Source organism: Protopterus annectens, chromosome 1.part1 (genome assembly GCF_019279795.1).
Source record: "Protopterus annectens isolate FY-2018-M chromosome 1.part1, PAN1.0, whole genome shotgun sequence".
Classification (NCBI taxonomy): Eukaryota; Metazoa; Chordata; order Ceratodontiformes; family Protopteridae; genus Protopterus; species Protopterus annectens.
In genome coordinates this window covers 93,680,245-93,700,868 of record NC_056726.1, presented here as the reverse complement: position 1 = coordinate 93,700,868, position 20,624 = coordinate 93,680,245, and positions in this window count along the sequence as shown.

Below are 20,624 nucleotides of genomic sequence, written 5' to 3'. Positions count from 1 at the left end.
TGAAAAGAGACATAGAGGAGCTCTCTGAGCATGTAGCCCAGGCCAGTATGACCCTGACCTTGAGTAGCATCTTACCCTCACCAAGAATGATGCCACAATATGAAGACAAGATGATCAATTTCAAAATTGGCTTAAGTATTGGTGTCATTCAAAGGGGATCCAATGCCTGTCAGCCTGGGATGACATGCTCGACAAGCCACGATGCTTCACTAGGGATGGCTTGCACCTGTCACCCCTGGGCTTTCGGATATTGGCAAAGACTCTTGCTACCCCCATAGTGCCTTTTTTAGGCAAGGCTCAAAAGACAAACCCACCTCCATAGGTATCACAAAGGATAAGAAACTAAGAGTAATGCTACTCAACTCTAAACCTCAAGATGCATGCACTCGAAACTCTCCTTAGCATGGAGAACATCGATATTTGTGCAGTAACAGAAACCTGGTTCAAGGCTCCTGAGAGCACCCCAGCACTACCAGGTTATACCTCATACCATGCTTTTCGGCCCCAAAACTTGGACTGAACCACAAAAGGAGGGGGAGTATCAATATTCGTCAAAGATACCCACACCTCCAGGTTGGTGGCACAGCACGAAGCATCAGAGACTATCCACGTGCAATTAACAGTGGGTAAAACTGCCTTCCAGTTTATAGCCTGCTACAGACCACCCTCCCAAACCCAGGAACCCCACTCGGCTTTCCTGAGAACACTGGAAAATATGAAGGTCTCTCCAAACACCATTATATTGGGCGACTTCAACTACCCAAATATAGAGTGGGAGCATTACTCTAGCTCCAACACCCTAGCCCAAAGGTTCCTAGAATTTATAAACTCAAATGCTATGGAACAACTTGTTACCACTTCTGCAAGAGGGGAAAACATACTTAACCTGATCATCACCAACATGGGGACTCTATGCTTCAGACCAGAAGTGTATTCCTCACTGGTAAGATCAGACCATAAACTAATCTCACTGGATATTCACATCCCGACCCCACCCCCTGCCCAGAAAACCACAGTGAAAAACTTCTCTAAAGCAAATTTCACACTCCTCAAAACCAAGGTGGAATCCTTCAAAGCCCCTGGGCCTGTGGAAAATACGGCCCAGACCGCAGAATCCTTTATAAATGCATTCTATGAACACCTTCAGGAATGCATGGATCATGCAATCCCAAATAAAACCAAGACCCAATCCTCCAAAGGCAGACGTCCTGTTTGGTGGACCCCAGCCATAAACAAACTATACAATAGAAGGAGGAAACTACTACATGATAGAGCAAAATCCCAAAAAGGGAAGGCATCTCTGATCAGTATTAGCAAAAAACTACGGGCACTCATAAAATCGTCTAAGGCCAGCTTCGAGAGAAAAATTGCGCAGGACACTAAGGATAATGACAAGGCTTTCTTTAGTTGTGTTAGAAACCTGGGTGGGAATTCCCAGATATGCTCAGAATTAGTCCAAAATGACAAAAAATACAACGAACCCACAGACATTGACAACATCCTAGCTGACAGGTTCAGTGCAAACTTCTCCCCCCATCCCCACCAAAAGGGCAAATATCTATCCCAGCAGAGTGCTGCCCCCCTGACATCTCAGATGCTCAGGTAAGAGCCGCCCTCTTCAAAGCAAAAAACACAGCATCAATGGGACCAGACAGTGTCCCGGGCTGCATCCTACATGAACTCCAAGAAGAGCTAAACCCAAACATAAAACTACTGTTCAATCTCAGCCTTACTACAGGATATGTACCCAAAGAGTGGCGTACAGCAACAGTGGTCCCTCTCCACAAAGGTGGTGCCTCAACGGATCCTGGAAACTATTGCCCCATAAGCCTGACTAGCTTGGTCTGCACAGCTATGGAAAGGATCATCATGGACCTCATAAATAAAGATATTGGGGACCTACAGACACTGGATCCTACCCAGTTCGGCTTTGTTAAGGGCAGATCCTGCCTCTTAAACCTGGTCAATTTCTTTGAAACAGTCACCAAGGCCATTGACGAGGGGAAGGTCGTGCACACAGCCTACCTGGACCTCGCAAAAGCCTTCGATACAATACCCCACTCGGGCATTATAGATAAGCTCACCAGCTTAAATATAAACCCCTATGTCACTAGATGGGTTGCAAACTGGCTCAAGGACAGGACCCACATGGTTAGAATTGCTGGAGCCATGTCAGACTCCAAAGCAGTTACAAGTGGTGTCGCACAAGGCTCAGTTCTGGGACCTCTCTTGTTCGGTATATATTTCTCAGAGGTACAGGCCAACACGGAAGGAATGTGGCTGACCAAGTTCGCAGATGACTGCAAACTGGGTGCCATAATCGGCTCTCCGGCTGACACAAGCATCCTCCAAAAGGGCCTCATAGAAACAGACAACTGGTGCCAGAGCCATGGCCTCAAGCTAAACACCAAAAAGTGTATAGTCATCCCCTTTGGCAAAAACAAAGTGCCCACAAATTACCACATAGGTGGTAATTCATTAAGTACAGAAGAAGTAATTAGGGACCTTGGGACCCAAGTTGATAACAATCTCACATTTGACAACCACGTGGCCAAAGTGGTTAGAAAAACATTTTATATAGCCCACCTAATCATGAAGGGATTCACATCTAGATCAGGGGAGGTCATCGTGCCTCTTTACTCATCCCTCATCAGGCCCATATTTGAGTACAATACCCCTTTTGGGATGTACCTTACCAGACACCTGCAGCAACTGGAAAGACCCCAAAAGTACCTCACCAAGAGGATCAAAGGGCTCAAACAGATGCCATATGCTGCCCGGTTAAAGAAACTCCAGCTCTACTCAGTGGCATACCGCCTGCTCAGAGGCGATCTGTGCCTGACGTATAAAGCCATGTCCAACCCGGAATTGATGGACATGCTGCACTTCAGAAAATCCAAATCCCATCGAGCTAAGCGCTCGAGAGACTTGAATCTCAGCACTGAAATAAATAGGACATGCTGGAGGGACAGATTCATAACCCAGAGGCTCCCTTCCCTCTGGAATAAAATCCCAGTCCAGGTTAGGCAGAGACCCTCATTGACTCTCTTCAAGAGGAATCTTGATGAGTGGATGGGAGATCGTAGGTTTACCCCTGGTATCACTTCTGTGTCACTGTTAGACAGAGGCACAGTATACTAACCTCGAAAAAGGGCATAGCAAAATTAATTTAAAATGGGTGGCGAAAGCCAAACACACTCTGGCTAGGCTTATAAATGCCCTAGGGCAGATAGCCTAGTATGAACCTATGAACTTATGAACCTATGAACCCTTTGATAAAGTATGTGCCCCCAAAATCTAATTTTCTTAGAAGTCTTTATGCTATGAAGGGTCCATGATAAGATATGTTCCAGTGTCAGTTCTTAGGTGCTTAAATAACCCAGGAGACTATAAATGGCTGTAACAATATGTACGACATATGGAACTGACCCACATATTTAGTAAGAAAAGTATTAAGCTTATAGCCTTATAAATGGTTAGTGACCTTGTATCAGGAAAAGCTCCTAGCAAGTATTTGATAATGATTTAAAAAAATCCACATTTCAAACAAAAGGTCTTACAAAAATAATTTATAACAATTTCACCACCCTTGTGCCCAACCCCAGTATTGCCACTACAGCTGGTTTAAGAGATATAATGATTAAAGCAACTGAAACAAGAATTTAACTCCCATCATGGTTACATCCCAACAGCAGAAATATAACATCAATTAAAACATTTATAGATAAGACCGCATAATTAAAAAGAATTGTTAGTAATAGATAATTCTCATACATGGGACACTCACGGATATCAGACAAATTTAATTTAGCGTAAGAATGAAATATATGTCATCAATGTACTAAAACCAGTGTATGTTTAGCAAAGTTAATATCAAAATTCTGTTTGTACCATCAACTTTACATATTTCCTGTGTTATTAAATGTAATCTGTAATCCAGTAGAGTAGACTAAAAATCAGGATAATGACAACCTTATGACTAAATTGTTAAACCTCTAATTTCAGTAAACTGGTATGTTATAAGACTGACCTTTAATAGGTTATGTATTTATCTAAGCTCCATCACAGTACATTTATATTGCCAAGTAAATTTCAGACAGATTCTTAGAAAAACAACAGTTCCCTTTCTCAGAAAAAAAAACATAATTACAAGCAGGTATATACAGTAAAGTATTTACACCAACATGTATGTCTATGCAATCCTGCTTGCTCTAAAATCTAGCAGGAAGTAAATAGATTTATAATGCAGAAGGAAAAACATTGTGTAAAAAAGTTTAAACCAAGGAACTTTCACAAAATAGGTATTCAGAATAAATGTCTTGCAGATAAAAAGCACTAACGCTTATTCCATCTGTTTGTGATTCTAATAAGTCATAAAGACTGTCTCATTTAAAGGACCAACTATACTCCCGGTATTATATGCTTCAGCCATAGAATTTAAGTGCCTTTAATTTTAATTCAGACACAACTGAGTCACATGCTGTGTTTTAAAACACATTTTATATCTTGAATAATTCTATAACTAGTATTTAATTGTATTAAGTGCTTTAAAAACGAGCAGAGTATTGGGCTACAAATTCCAGTTCCAGAATTATATGTGAGTAATTCAGTCACTAACCATTGTCTGTATTAGATGATGGTTATATGATATTCAGGTAAGATGTTAGCATGTCCTAGCATATAATAACATATTAGCTGTTTCTTATAGGTTCATAGGTTCATAGGCATGTAGGCTAACAACCAGAAAGGCCTTTTTAAGCCTAGCCATGCATCCTAAATCTCTGACAAGTTCTGGTACCCCAATAAGTGTAAGGAGGGGCTTGGAAGGTGAAACCTTTATAAGCAGGGGCTTGGGAGATGAACTATTTACAGGTTGCTTGTGTCCACTAGAGACATAGGTGCCAAACCAGGGAAGAATTTCCAGTTCGCCATCTAATTGTCCAAGTTACACTTGAATTTGGGTTAGGAAGGAACTCTGCTTCACATTGATGGGAAGTCTGTTTAAGACAAGTGGTAGTCTCTGGGATAAATACACGTCTCTCCAGCAGGTCCTATTGGTATCACAGGCAAGGTTTAAGTGTCTAGAACAGGTAGTCCTGGTGTGGTTTGTTTTGCAGATATGTAGGTGGACCATCAGAGTAGGGTTTGACAATGCCTTTCTGCCAGGTATAGATCTTCCTCAACAGTCTGTAGGAGACAGAATGCAGGCATAGGGCCTTGAGGTGGTCTGCATAAAACATGTTAGTTACACACTCTTTTGATGAGGAGGCTCTGTGGACATGAATGTCGACTACAGTGGAACAATGACTCCTTTGGACATATATGCCATACTTTTGTTTGCAAGTTGAACAAAATAGAATGCTTTCCTCACTACTGTAGACACATGATAGTCAAAGGCTAGATTACTCTCTATGTGTGTCCCCAAGCCCTGACTACTGAGTCAGTTGTTAGGGGTGTGTTGTCAATATGATAGTTTCCATTATACATTTCTTGGCATTTTGCTTTAATTCATGGCTCTGCTGCCAGTTGTTTGTCTGCATCACTCCTTTCTGGAGATCATTTGTGTCAGTGGATGATTCAGTGACAGTTCCTAATTTGTGATCAAATACAAATTTAATCATTTAACATTGGCCTTCACTTCTGAGAAGCAAATGCCAAAAGGAACTGTCCTAGGACCAATCCCTGAAGGACTCTGCTTTTGACTGGCCTCTTTGTAGAGGTGGACTCCCCAATTCTAACTTCTTGGTTCCTGTCTGTGAGCCAGCTGGCTATCCACTGGGTGACATTAGGATTTGTACCTAACCTCTAAAGTTTGTCAACAAGGCCCAATTGGGGGATTTTATCAAATGCCTTAGCCAGGTCAAATTAGGCAGTGTGAACCATTTTGCCCTCATTCATTGCCTTGGTGGCCTTCTCAAAGAAGTCCACCAGGTTGTATAAGCATGATCTGCCCTTGATGAAACCAAATTGGGTTGGTTCTATTGTCTGGAGATTTCCTATGTCATTATTGATCATTTCCATGATAATTCACTTCTGTTTTATGCAACCACAGGTCATATTCAGTGTCGACAGACACTGTTATAGTTTCAAAAAGTACCTCATAGCACATACTTTGGAAATTTTGAGTGGTACAAGGCATATATCCGCATAATAAAACAGTTTGTTTTCATTCAATAAATCATAATGATATTTTAATTTAAATTTATGTGCATGGCTAAGCTAACGTGGAATTAATAGATGTTGATATATAGTTACATCTCTCCATGGATAAAGTCAGAATGACACACAATACGACCTTATATCACTGTATGAATAAGTGACTACAGTAATCATATCTGTTATGATATTCCAAAGTGATAGCTGGGTATCTACTGCCTTATGTTAATGAGTCAGGATATTAGAACTAGTTTTGTTGCAGTTGTACTTCAAAAAGAGGATGTCAACTCCAAAATGTTTTCAAATAAGATGTATAAAAAGTAATAAAAATTAAAAGTAATATTCTACATCTGCATCACATCAAAGTGCATACTATAGAATGTGCCTTCTGTTTATATCTAAAGTTCCACATTTGTTAAAATTCTTTTAGAAGTTTACTTTAGATAAAAGAAAAATGACATGACTGGAAATGTTGCATTTTATCATATTTCTTTTGTAGTTGCAGTACCTACTGGATATTAAAGAAAAGTAAAATCTTTATAAATTCCCTTTTTCAGTGATTTAATAGTGGTTTCTCTTTTTCTAAAGACGTGTTCTATATGGTCATTATTTTTTATGTAAGCTTTAATTTTTGCAATTTAGTCAAAATTAATTTATTTGTAAGTCCTCTTTCACAAAACTGGTTTTATATGTTTTTCAGTTCCTCAGCAGATTAAATTACATGGTATATCTAGTATGCAGCAATTTTCAAAAATAAATTTCAGATGTGCACTTGGTAAGTGCAAGTCAAGCCACAAGATTCAAAAATATTCTCACCATTCACAGAAATTAGGCACCTGGCATTGAACAATAACACATTGAGGTTAAGTTGAATTGCTTTTGCTTTGTCAGTAGCTTTGTCAATTTGTCATTGCCTAAAAAGGCACTATGTGGTTGGATAAAGTTTTAAATTGTATTTGAAAGCCTTGAAGGGAAAGGTGCAGACCATCTTTGCAAAACAACTTGGTCTGTTAACCATGTCCTTCAGACTGGACAAATATTGGATCCCTTTAGAATGACACTAGAAAGAGAGACAGTTGTTGAAATCAATCATGTTTTGCTCTTTGAGGTGTCATCCTCAGCGATGTAATATGCTGCTCAGTGCTAGGCTCACACCTGCATGAGACACATAGTCTGAAAGATCCATAATGTCTTTCTCTTCATATAATCCAGGAAGGTACATCTCAGGCCATTTACACATACATGGACTATGATGGAATCATACTGGTACCTGTAGCATAATGACTTGAGTGTGTGCGGGATTTGTCAGATCCTGCCTCCAGATAAGCAACTAATAGTTATCTTTGTCTTGTTCAGTCTGGTTAGAGGGGTGCCAGTATATCATACAAAGGAGTCCCCTATGATAAGAGCCCCAAGAAGTTTGTTTAGAACTTTTCTACGATATTATTTTAAGTATTTATCTGGGATCTCTGAACTCTTCACTAGCACTGTGTAGTAAGAAGTATTGTCTTGTGTTTTTATTATTTATTATTAAATATTTTTAAACCTTTCAACTGTGGTTGCTTTATGTAGAGATAATTTAAGCTCTAAGAATACATTGCATGTATATAGTGATGCTGTACCAAGTCACTCCAAAGAAGTCTTGGCTATTAGGCCACACTTACCATTTGGATAATAGTATTGCACAGTAATAATTGGACACCCTTTTAAGGGCCTTTGAGTAGCTGATAAATATTAGCTGGGCGGTGGCAGTGAATTCTACCATATAATCTGGGTAAAAGGGGCACACCTGGAGAACCTGTGCCAGCCTTCCCCAGGAGTGTCTATGTGGTTGTATAAAATCTTATCTCAAAGTGTGTATGTGTCAGCTACTAGGGCAGGGACACAAAGCACTGGTTGGACAGATAGGGCACTGGAGGTTTTAGCTTGCCCAGCTGGCTGAGATCTGGACCTTATAGCTGTGCCAGTGGGGAGTCTTATTGGGGACCTGGAGAGAAAGGGAGAAACCAACTCCAGACTGACTGTTATCTCTGTGCGCTCTTAAGGGAAATTGTACTTTACTGTGTGTGTATTTATTATCCTTTCCCCTATATGGACACCCCTCATTGGTGTTAGTGGTGAAGATTCAGGCTCCTTGATTGCTGGGCCAGGGCACAGGCGTCACAATTATCAAAAGGAAATTTAAGAGCAAAAATTATGTTAATGTGCTGGTTTTATATTTGCATGCTGTATCCTGAAGTTTATCTTATAAATTAAGTTCCCACTTCATTTGATAAAAGTATAAAAACTGATGTAAAACTGCATACTATAAATATACAAGGACACATGTATGGACTATAAGCATGAAGATTTTTTTTCAGCTTTTTTAGAAGCTCACAACTATCTTAAATGTATTAATGAGCTTTATGTACACAAGTACTCAGATGGTTTTGAATGTATATATATATATATATATATATATATATATATATATATATATATATATATATATATTACACTTAGTTCAGTAATCCAACCACACCTGGATGCAGTAAAATTTTGTGGTGGAGTGGCCAATCAGTGCCATTTCTGTTTAGCCAGACCATACCAGCCTCTCACTCATTGAACTACAAACCAAGTTGCAAACATCATTTTCCAAACCATGCTCAACATTTAACAATAATATCCTCTTGGTAAACCTTAGCAAATCCAACATTATGGTCTTTGCCCAAGTCGAAAAACTTCAAGTTCTCCCTTTATTTGACTTAAACAACAATGATAACTCTATTCCTCATATATCTGAGCAAAGTTATCTCAGTATCACCTTAGAACCTACCTTATCCTTCACCAAATATGCTGACACAGTGGTCAACAGAACACTTGGCCAAAGAAAGTTATGCTACATAATTCTCCACCGTCTCTCTTGCCTGAAATAGCTAGAAATGTTCTTATCCCAGAACTGCAATATGTGCTCTCACTGTTAACCATTCTCTTTTCCACAAACACTCAGATTTGTGCAAGTAGCTGATACCCACACTTTGAACTGGTAACTTTTAAAAACTGATAATGGTTTCCAGTGAACAGAGCCACTCTACTATGTAGCACCCTCATATTCAAGATAACATTTCAAGGCTATTGCACTCTCCTTAAGTAAAATGTTCTCATCAGTGAGCCAAACTATTCCCTTAAAGACAATAACAAAGATTTAATCTTCCTATTTTGTTTTAAATTCAGTAGCAGCATAGGAGAAAGAACTGTAGCTAAATTCAATCTTGCAACATCTAATTACCTTACATCTGAGGTAAGGAGGCAACAGAGTCTGCCTACTTTTGAATGGTACATAAAGAACAACTTACCAAAAAAGCAGCCTACATGTTACCTCGATAATGAGTAATCTTGCTAATGTATTTCAACTTTCTTATTTGATTATTTCTGAGGAACCCAACATCTGCATATGAATGTAACAGTCAGTCTTCTTTGTATGATATATTGCAAATATGCAGATGTTTTCTTAAGTATTAACCATCCTTACTTCTTCCCCAGGATTCATGAAGCTCTGCGCAAGGACAGCATTAACCTTGCACTGACCGTACGGCGTAGAAATGGTGTAGCAGCACCACATGCATATTAATGTAGGCACGCTTCTGCAATGTCCAGGTGCATAGGAAATGTGTGCGAGTGCAGGGGGTGTGTCTAAGCACTGCAATAAGGCGTAAACATCTCGACTGCATATGTGCAACCTAAAATGCTGACTAGTACAGCCTGCCTCTAATAATAATCACTCCTGTCAGTGTCCATGGATACTGAAATGTATGCAAAGCATACAAGACAGTTTTGTGAACACCAAAATAAAAAGTAAACACAAAAGCACAAACCTGAATATTGAGTCGCTGTCCCTCGAACAAATGACATTCAAAACCCCGTGCCCGTATTCCATTGTAGTGTTGATAGTTATACCAAGTGGAAGTGAAACGCAGCACGTTAGCACGCCATTGTCATTTGCTAAGCCTAGCCCAATGGTTAGGGTTACCACCTGTCCCACATTGTGAGGGACAGTCCCCCTCTGGACAGTTGTGTCCATACCAAACCATTATAAATGTTAAATGTCCTGTGATTGTAGGACATAATTATGTCCCATATTTTATGTAATAGTTCCATACAATGCTTATTTCCATATGTAAAATTCCTAAATGTTACAAGAAACAGAATAAGCAATTAAACTGCTACAACAATAAGCTTTCAGTTAGGCATAAAACTAATGTACTATCCTTTGTATTGACCGTAGGTATGTGTTGGCCCATAAAATCTGATGTGTGTCCCAAAAATGTCCCATTTTGGTTATTTGAAAAGGTGGCAACCCTACCAATGGTCAGAGCATTCGCTCAATATCTGCCCATTCGCGGTCCAAGTCATCCTTGTCAGGATGGCCCAAAGATGAACGGGTATTACCCGGGTCTACCTACCATGTCATGAAAGATAAGTATTTGCGTGTACCTATGTGCATGAAGTACAGCATGTGGAAGATCAAAAATGCTAGGGTAGTCCTCACAACCATATTGGTACCAGAGATATGTGATGTACGCTATGTGTTCTGTTGACTGTGCCATGGGCCATCAACCAGAGAAGGGATGGATGGTGTGTGTGGAATATGCGGGTGGGGGGGTGACGGGTAATGTAATAATTCACCAAGGGGAGACTGGGTTGGATGCACAATAGGTGAACTGGAGGTGTACGAGGGAGCAGTGGGTGAATCAGAAAGAAAATCAAAGAACAAACATTCACATCCACAATACAACCTGACAGGCCATACTGTAGAACACAATCCCGCAAACATATGAACATTAAAATGTGCGATACACATGTACAGAAACATTACCGGCACATATCCACATAATGGTCTGGGCTGAACTGAGCCATCCAACCCCAACACACCTGGATACATAATTGAATACCCATCATCCCCTCCACAGCACACCACCCCTCCCTTCCTGAACGTCCACCAAAACCACCCATACTTGGGCTGCTAGCTTGGCGCAGCCATATATGCACATAGTGACCCCTACTCATATCTAGTAAGCAGTCTCACCCTAGGCAGTCTCAGGATTGCAAACTATTTATCCCTTGCATGTATAACCCTACCTCATTTTCATAAATCCAAAAAAATCGAGGTTATCGGTCCCAACATTTTTGGATATCCCTCATGGGATAAGTATCTGTTCTAAAGATTAGAGTTGGTGTCAAGACACGATGTCCAATCCCATGGACACAAGTTGTATGAGCAATAGTTATCCACAGCCCTGCAGAACCTACGACCCAGGATTAAACACTTGACCATGATGCACGTCTCCCCACGTGCATTATCGGGAATATATACCTTTCACATTCGCATAGTGGCAGTTGGATATAGGGTGATTAAGGTGCTTTAAAGCAGACGTAAGTAGGGTTACCACTTGTCCCACTTTGTGAGGGACAGTCCCTTCTTGGGCAGTTGTGTCCTGACCAAAAATAATAAAATGGCAAATGTCCTGAGATTGTAGGAAATAATTGTGTCCCATATTTCATGTAACAGTTGTATAAAATAGTTATATCTGTATGTAAAATACCTAAATGTAACAAGAAACAGAATAAGCCACTAAACTGCTACATGAATAAGCTTTCATTTAGGCAAAAAAGAAAAGTTCTAACCTTTGTTCTGACTGTGGGTATGTGTCAGCCTGTAAAATCTGATGTGTGTCCCAAAAATGCCCCACTTTGGCCATTTGAAAAGATGGCAACCCTAGACGTAAGCGGGTATGCAAGCGTGTATGCATGACGGTAAGTGGCAGTGATTCAACGGTATGGAAAATGTAAATAAGCTTGTAGGTGTATATGCATGTGTATGTACAGACCGATATATTTATATATAATGATATAGATATAGATATATATATATATATATATATATATATATATATATATATATATATATAGCTATGAAGAATGAACATGGTGACAATGTAGAAGTCATAACGAATGTGAAGGGAAACAGTAGCAGAACTCCCTATAATATCTAGTGCTGTTATATCAGGCTGGCCAGAGGTGAGCACACCTCTGCATCCCCAACCACAGGTAGGACACTAAATGTGGAACTATGTCCCCGTGCTAAGTCTGACTTTCAACAAGGTACAGGGCAGTCCCGGTCCCCAGTTGGACAAGCCTAAAACCGGATGACCACATGAACACCCTGACAATCAAATACACGTATGTGCCAGGACTATAGGCTTTGTAGGTCTGAATATACTTTCAGTGAGTCAACATGCAGCATGGGTCCAGAGCAGTAGGGAATGGCGCATGTGTAGTAGTGCGGTTTTCCCAACAAGAAAATGGATGCCTGCCAGTGGCGGCTGGTGACTTCAAATCACAGGGGGGCTGCAGGAGACAGCTGAATGGGTGGGGTCAAGAGGAGGGGGTGTGGTCAACCAGAAAGGGGAGGAGCTATGCACAAAACCACAAAAAACTAACTTTAATTAAATACGCTGCCCTGGGTGGCAAACCATCATTATGAAAGTCCAATCAAGACAAAAATAAGTGTAGAAGAATAAAAATATTTCAATGCATTGGCTGCATGACAGCTTACTTAATATCTAGATGGAAACAAAAGGTTGTGAGGCATGAAAAAATAAATTACTTTTTAAATACATTACTGGAATGCCAGTCAAAATCAAGTATAAGAAAAACCAGAAGCACTCAACTCAAACCACTTCTCCTTGCACTGCAGTTCTAATTATAATATATTCAGCTTTATTAAAGTACCAAGTAACATGCTGAAAGTAGAAATCTATGTGATGCCCCACTTGTAAAAATGTTTCTTATCCAAAAAGACCTGCTGCCTGAAAACTTGTTTCATGGGAAAACATGATAAAAGTAAAAAATGAAAAGCAAAACAAGAAACAAGCTCAAGATACATTGCTTAAAGGATTACGGTACAGGTTATGGACCACACATGATTGGCATTCTGTTTAGTTCGGTAAAGTCTGTAGAGATGACTGGAAGTCTCCAACAAGTGTAATGAGCTTTTTAAAATAATGGAATCCTGTCCTTTAATACCCAAGGCTTATACATTATCTAGTCAAGTATTCTCTGCATGGCAACAACAGAAAGGCTTTCAATGTTGGCAATTCTTTAACAGTATGCTTATTAAAGCTTACTTGCATCTTACGATCTCAGACAAGCTTACCTTACGGTCATTAAAGCATTGCTACTTAAACACAGAGCAACAGGCACTTTGAGTAATAAGCATAAATCTGAGTAATAAGCATAAATCAACAGTACAAAAATATGACAGAAACCAGACCATTCTGCAAAATCAAGGACAGATGGCGACTGTAGTACTTATGCAGTGTGTCCTCCCCATCCAAGGTAGATACAACTACTCCTTGCCTTGCTTGGACACATCCAGAGTCACTACATGGGGAGTGGGGTGCAACAAGCATGTCACAATTTGAAATCTCTCTGGCTGACTGTGATGGCCCTGACACATTTGTCATACCTCTCAACCTCAAGAGCAAGAAATCTGGACAAAGCCATACACAGAAGTGGGACAAAGGCCCAAAAATAAGGACAATTTTTAAATATTGCTCTAATAAACTTAGAAAGATAATAGAATAGGTCTTGCATTAGTATGAATTTTCTGAAGGGTATAAAATCTGAAACTCAAATGTCTGTCATTTTCTAACTTCAGTCTTTAGTGATTTGTCACTAACTTGCCAAAAAACACAACTTTATGAAAAATGGACCAAATATGTGATGCAAAAATATAAAATAGACACACAATACAGCTGCTACCTGTCAAAGAAGGGACACTTTAATATTAGTACTGCTACCTTGAGCAGCTGACAAAATAAAAGAATCTACATGCATTTCAAGTAATCTATAACTTTGATTATTACAGTTATTTCTTAATTGTAAACCCTCCATGTTTTCTTCCAAAATTGCTATTTTGGAGGGATTATTAGGGAGAAGAGCAACATTTTGAGCCAAAATGGGGGACAGTTGAGAGATTGGCTATGCCTAATTCTATAAAGCAATTTATTTGCATGTACCTCTCAACCTGTTAATGCAGTAAATCTGAACAAGGCCAAATATATTGGGGTACATATAAACAGTACTAAAATTGCTCTTGTATAAATTGAGACAGTTGATAGAACAGCTCTTACTTTAACATGCATTTTTCTGAAGGTTATGAAGTCTGAAACTTATTATTTAGTGACTTAATTCCTAAATGATTTGCCAGAAAACTACAAATATTATGAAGAACAAACCAAAATAAGAAGCAAAATCTATTCATTCTTTGAAAATCTGGACAGTTGGGAGGTATAGTTCAGCTGGGCCTGTCTGAGTTTGCTGCCCCCCCCCTGACAAAATAATGGTTGAATGGAGCCTCTGCAGCCATTCCAATGAACCCTTACTTGGCTATTTCACTCCATTTACCATAAACACTAATGTGCATACTGCTTTACTTCTATGATGAGTTGGACTTCATTTGAAAGTTTTATTTTGTATTTTACAGCACAAACACTAAGTCATCTGTTAAACAAAGCAATGCAGTCTCACAATGAAAACTTAGCATTAAAACTTCTCTGCCCTTGAAACTCACATTCAGTGAAACAGCATTGAAACCCACATTCAAAGAAAATACATTTTGCCAGTGGCAGATAAAGATTAATTTTGGGCTGTTTTCAAATCATAGGCCTTGCATATGACACATACATGTGCTCTTTGATACACCTTCCTCATTGTACTAAAATTATATTCCTTGTACAATACAGTACACTTGTTAGAGGGTGTTTTAAATTTGTTTTGAACATTTTTCCAGTAAGCAATGAAACAAACCGTATGCACCCATAATGGCAAAACTGCCCAGTTGAGAACATTTATCATAAAAAAGTCTACTCAGACTTCCACAGTCCACCATTATTAGTAAATATACACAATTCTACAGTCCACCATTATTAGTAAATATGCACAATTCCACAGTCCACCATTATTAGTAAATATGCACAATTCTACAGTCCACCATTATCAGTAAATATGCACAATTCTACAGTCCATTATCAGTAAATATGCACAATTCTACAGTCCATTATCAGTAAATATGCACAATCTCTGAAGTAAGTCATCTAAATAATTCCACATTAAAGAAATCTGTAACTAATGAAGCGGTTGCTGCTAGCAATCACCTTTATATTTCATGGTTTCATCGAAAAATAAAGTGTCTGTTGCCCCTCAGGAATAAATTGCCTATATTACATTAAAAATGATAAGCTAGTAATAATATTGCAAGAGGAAATGGATGGCAAACTGATAACAGACTCATAGTTAGTATCTTCACCAAGGAGAACATTCTTAGTGCGGCAGCATCCACCTTGTGGGAGTAGAACCCACAGCCTTCTGCATCAAAAGCAAGTACACAACCTGTTGTGCTATAGTATTAACTAGGCAAAGCAGAGCTCTAAACTTCTATTCCCTGCAGCTCTCAGCTCCTTGTAAAATCTACTCAATACTCAACTGCATCTCAACTTCAGCTCAAGAAAACTGGAAAAAGCCAAAATGTATTGGGGGGTCAAAGCCCAAAACCAGGGACACATTAAACATTGCTTGTATAATCTTGGAAAGTTGCTAGAATAAAATGTTGTGTTGCCACCATACATTTTACTGCCAAGGTCCCGAGCAAAAACAGTCAGAGTAACATACCACTACCCCACATCAGCTGCTTTGTAAAAGAGAGGAAGACTGAAACTTAAATGGCTATCATTTAGTGAATTCAGTTCTCACCATAGCTGTCAACCTCTTAGTACAAAACACCTGAACAAACCCAGTAATGAGGGAATACAGCCCTCAAGCATATTCAGTGAATTCAGTTCTTGCCATAGCTGTCAACCTTAGCACAAAGACCTGAATGAGAGCCAATAATGGGGGAATACAGTCCCAAAAATAGGGATAAATTTAAAATATTCATCTTATAAACTTAGAAAATTGCTAGAAAAAAAGTTTGTGCTACTATGTATTCTGAAGAACATGAAGTTTGAAATTCAAATGCCGGTCAATTTTACTGCGGACAGAACAAAAACAATTTTCAGCAGAGACGTAGGGATTAATACTGCAGACACGTCTTTGTAAAATGGCAGGGCACCAGAGCAAATCCACACAAACACAGGGAGGAGATGCAGACTCCACACAGAAGCCACCCCAACCAAGAATCAAACCAGAAAACCTATAGCTGTGAGGCAACAATACTACCACTGCACCATCAAATATGCAAGGAATTAAACATTCAGAAACCTGAAGTCTGAAATTCAAATGCCTGTCAATTTTACTGCGGACAGAACAAAAACAATTTTCAGAGACGCAGGGATTAATACTGCAGACACGTCTTTGTAAAATGGCAGGGCACCAGAGCAAATCCACACAAACACAGGGAGGAGATGCAGACTCCACACAGAAGCCACCCCAACCAAGAATCAAACCAGAAAACCTATAACTGTGAGGCAACAATACTACCACTGCACCATCAAATATGCAAGGAATTAAACATTCAGAAACCTGAAGTCTGAAATTCAAATGCCTGTCAATTTTACTGCGGACAGAACAAAACAATTTTCAGCAGAGATGCAGGGATTAATACTGCAGACACATCTTTGTAAAATGGCAGGGCACCAGAGCAAATCCACACAAACACAGGGAGGAGATGCAGACTCAACACAGAAGCCACCCCAACCAAGAATTAAATCAGAAAACCTATAGCTGTGAGGTAACAATACTACCACTGCACCAACAAATATGCAAGGAATTAAACATTCAGAAACCTGAAGTCTGAAATTCAAATGCCTGTCAATTTTATTTAACATTTGTTAATCAGGACAGTCTGACTTGGAACAAAAAACAATTTTCAGCAGAGGCCCAGGAAGAAATAATGCAGACATGTCTTTGTAACATGGGAGGACACAAAAGCAAACCCACACAAACACAGGGAGAAGATATGGACCCCACAAAGAAGGAACCCCAGCCAAGAATCAAACCTGAGAACCTGCAGCTGTGAGGCAACAATGCTACCAGTGCACCATCAAATAAAAACAAACCCATACAAACACAGGGAGAATATAACAGACCCCACAAAGAAGGAACCCCAAGAATCAAACCTGAGAACCTGCAGCTGTGAGGCAACAATGCTACCAGTGCAACATCAAATAAAAGCAAACCCACACAAACACAGGGAGAAGATAACAGACCCCACAAAGAAGGAACCCCAGCCAAGAATCAAACCTGAGAACCTGCAGCTGTGAGGCAATAATGCTACTACTTCACCATCAAATATCAAGCATTGCAACATTTACAAACCACAGATATTATGAGGAACAGATCAGATCGAATATGAGGCAAAAATCTGCAATTTTTTTACAAATGGTGGTGGGTAGGGAACTCAAGTCTTTAACACCTGCATACAGGGTACAGGGTTCAAGCCTGAGGTATTCCCTACCACACCACCATGAGCACCTGGGGCATTTACACACACACACACACACAAAATCCAGTATAAACATTGTAAAACTAAAAAGCACACACCAAATCAATCCATTGTAAACCTAAAAAGCACACACCAAATCAATCCAGTATAAACACTGTAAAACTAAAAAGCACCATACACACCAAATTCAATTCAATATAAACATTGTAAAAGTAAAAAAGCACCATACACTTACCTGTCTGTTCTCCATAATATATCCAGCTAATGTACATCCTGCCTGTGCAAATACTCCAAAGACCTGTGAGATCCCAAGCAAAGCTCCTTTCCGACGAGACTGCTGCTGTTGCAGTCCGGACCCAACACATAATCCCAGCGAGTCTGTGCACAGATGTCTCCTTGTGTCCCCCTATGGGGACTGCCTGGAGCATGCTATACCATGAGACCGACAGTAGTTGGGACTACTGTGCATCACGTGAAGTCCGAAATTTAAAAAAAAAAAGTTTTTTATTTTTTATTTTGAGGGGGCTGCAGTCCGGCAGTCCGATAGCACGGGCCGCCCCTGATGCCTGCTGTGTTAGTGAAGTGTTGAGGCATGTGTTCAGGTAACTATGAACCATGTGTATACATAAAATGAAGCAGAACACCAACAGTGTAGTGGTTAGAGCATCCGAGTATCGAGCAGACATTGCCGGTTCGACTGCAGCATACACCATTTATGACGCGCAATCCGTATACAAGCATATCTTGCTAATTTTATGCTGTATAACGATATAATATCAATGAAATTTGAATTGTGGTGATGTATCACAGTAAGAATATACAAGGATTTTGTGTGACATGAATCGGCGGTTAAACAGAATACAGCAGCTGAAAAGTGTTGTAGTCACCCTTTTTCCAATGGCCCTTGTTCCGCCCAGCAACACAATATACCACGTCGGCCAGACCTGATGCCAGGACCCTACACATCACAATCAATGTGATTTACCACTAAGCCATGGCAGTTATACCTAACGTCGATGTTATCACAAACATAGCAGACAGCACAGTCATTCAACAGTATGATCTAAGTAATTAAATCATATAGATTTGTATGCATGCGTACGTACCCACACACACACACACACACACACACACACACACACACATATATATATATATATATATATATATATATATATATATATATATATATATATATATATATATATATATATATATATATATATATATATATATATATATATACATACATACAGGGTAACCACCTGTCCCACTTTGCGAGGGACAGTCCCTCTTTGGGCAGTTGTGTCCTATACACTTACTATCAAATGGCAGATGTCCTGAGATTTAATGACAAAAATATGTCCTATATTTATGTAATAGTTGCATAAAATAGTTATTCTGTATCTGAAACACCTAAATGTCATAAGAAACTGAATAAGCAACTAAAATGCTACAGGAATAAGCTGTCAATTAGGCATAAAAGTGAGGTAATGTCCTTTGTACTGGCTGTGGGTATGTGTCGGCCTGCAAAATATTGATGTTTGTACCAAATATGTCCCACTTTGGCCATTTGAAAGGGTGGCAACTATAAGTATATATATATATATATATATATATATATATATATATATATATATATATATATATATATATATATATATATATATATATATATATATATATATATATATATATATATATATATATATATATATATATGTATGTATATATATATATATATATATATATATATATATATATATATATATATATACAGAGCGAACATGGGAACAAGAAAGCATCCATAACGAATGTGAAGGAATATAGCAGCGGAACACCCGTAATATCTTGTGCTGACATATCAAGCTGGTCATAGGTGGCCAAAATCCCAGCGTCTCTAACCACAAGTAGGATGCCAACAGAGGGAGTAACCTTGTCCTCGTGCTAAATCTGACTTTCAAATGGGTACAGGGATGTCCTGATCCCCAGTCGGACAAGCCTAAACCCAGATGACCACATGAACACCCTGAAAAATCAAACACACGTATGTGCCAGGACTATAGGCTTTGGAGGTCTGAATATACTCGGAGTGAGTCAACATGCGGCAAGGGTCCAGAGCAGTAGGGAATGGCGCATGTGTAGTAGTGCGGTTTTCCCAACAGGAAAATGGATGCCTGCTGTGTAAGTGAAATTTGAGGCGTGTGTTTGGGTAACTATGAACCATGGGTATACATATAAATAAAGCAGAACACCAATAGTGTAGTGGTTAGAGCATCTGCCTAACGAACAGGCATTCACGGTTCAAGTTCGACTATAGCACATATAATTTTCCTTGTGGAATGAATGTCGCTCTACTGTAAAGCCGACATTTAAACATGTAAAAGTGAACTTGTGTATCACATGGGACTATTAACCAGATCCCTTCAATCAAAGTGGTACTGTCATAATGAATAAGGCACAAGTAAGCATAAATAAGCAGCAGTAAACATATGTAACGTACAGTAAGCATAAGCGAGTGCGCCTGCGCTGATGTAAGCAGCTCCCAGCATAGGAAATGTATGTTTGTATGTACAGATTTAATATATATATATATATATATATATATATATATATATATATATATATATATATATATACACACACACACACACACACACACACACACACACACACACACAGACATATATATGTGTGTATAGATATATATCTACATACATGAAATATATATATATATATATATATATATATATATATATATATATATATAAAAATGAACGTCATAACAATAAAGCATACACAAGGGATGTGAAGGGAATCAAGAGCAAATATGGTATTATATAGTGGTTTCAGCGTATGTCATAAAAAAGCTGCCCAGGAGTGGGCAGAGCACAGCTACTCACACCACAGGCAGGGTTTTACCAGTGGGAGTAACTTTGCTGAATTGCTAAGTCTACTTTATACACAGACGGAATGTAGTCCATGC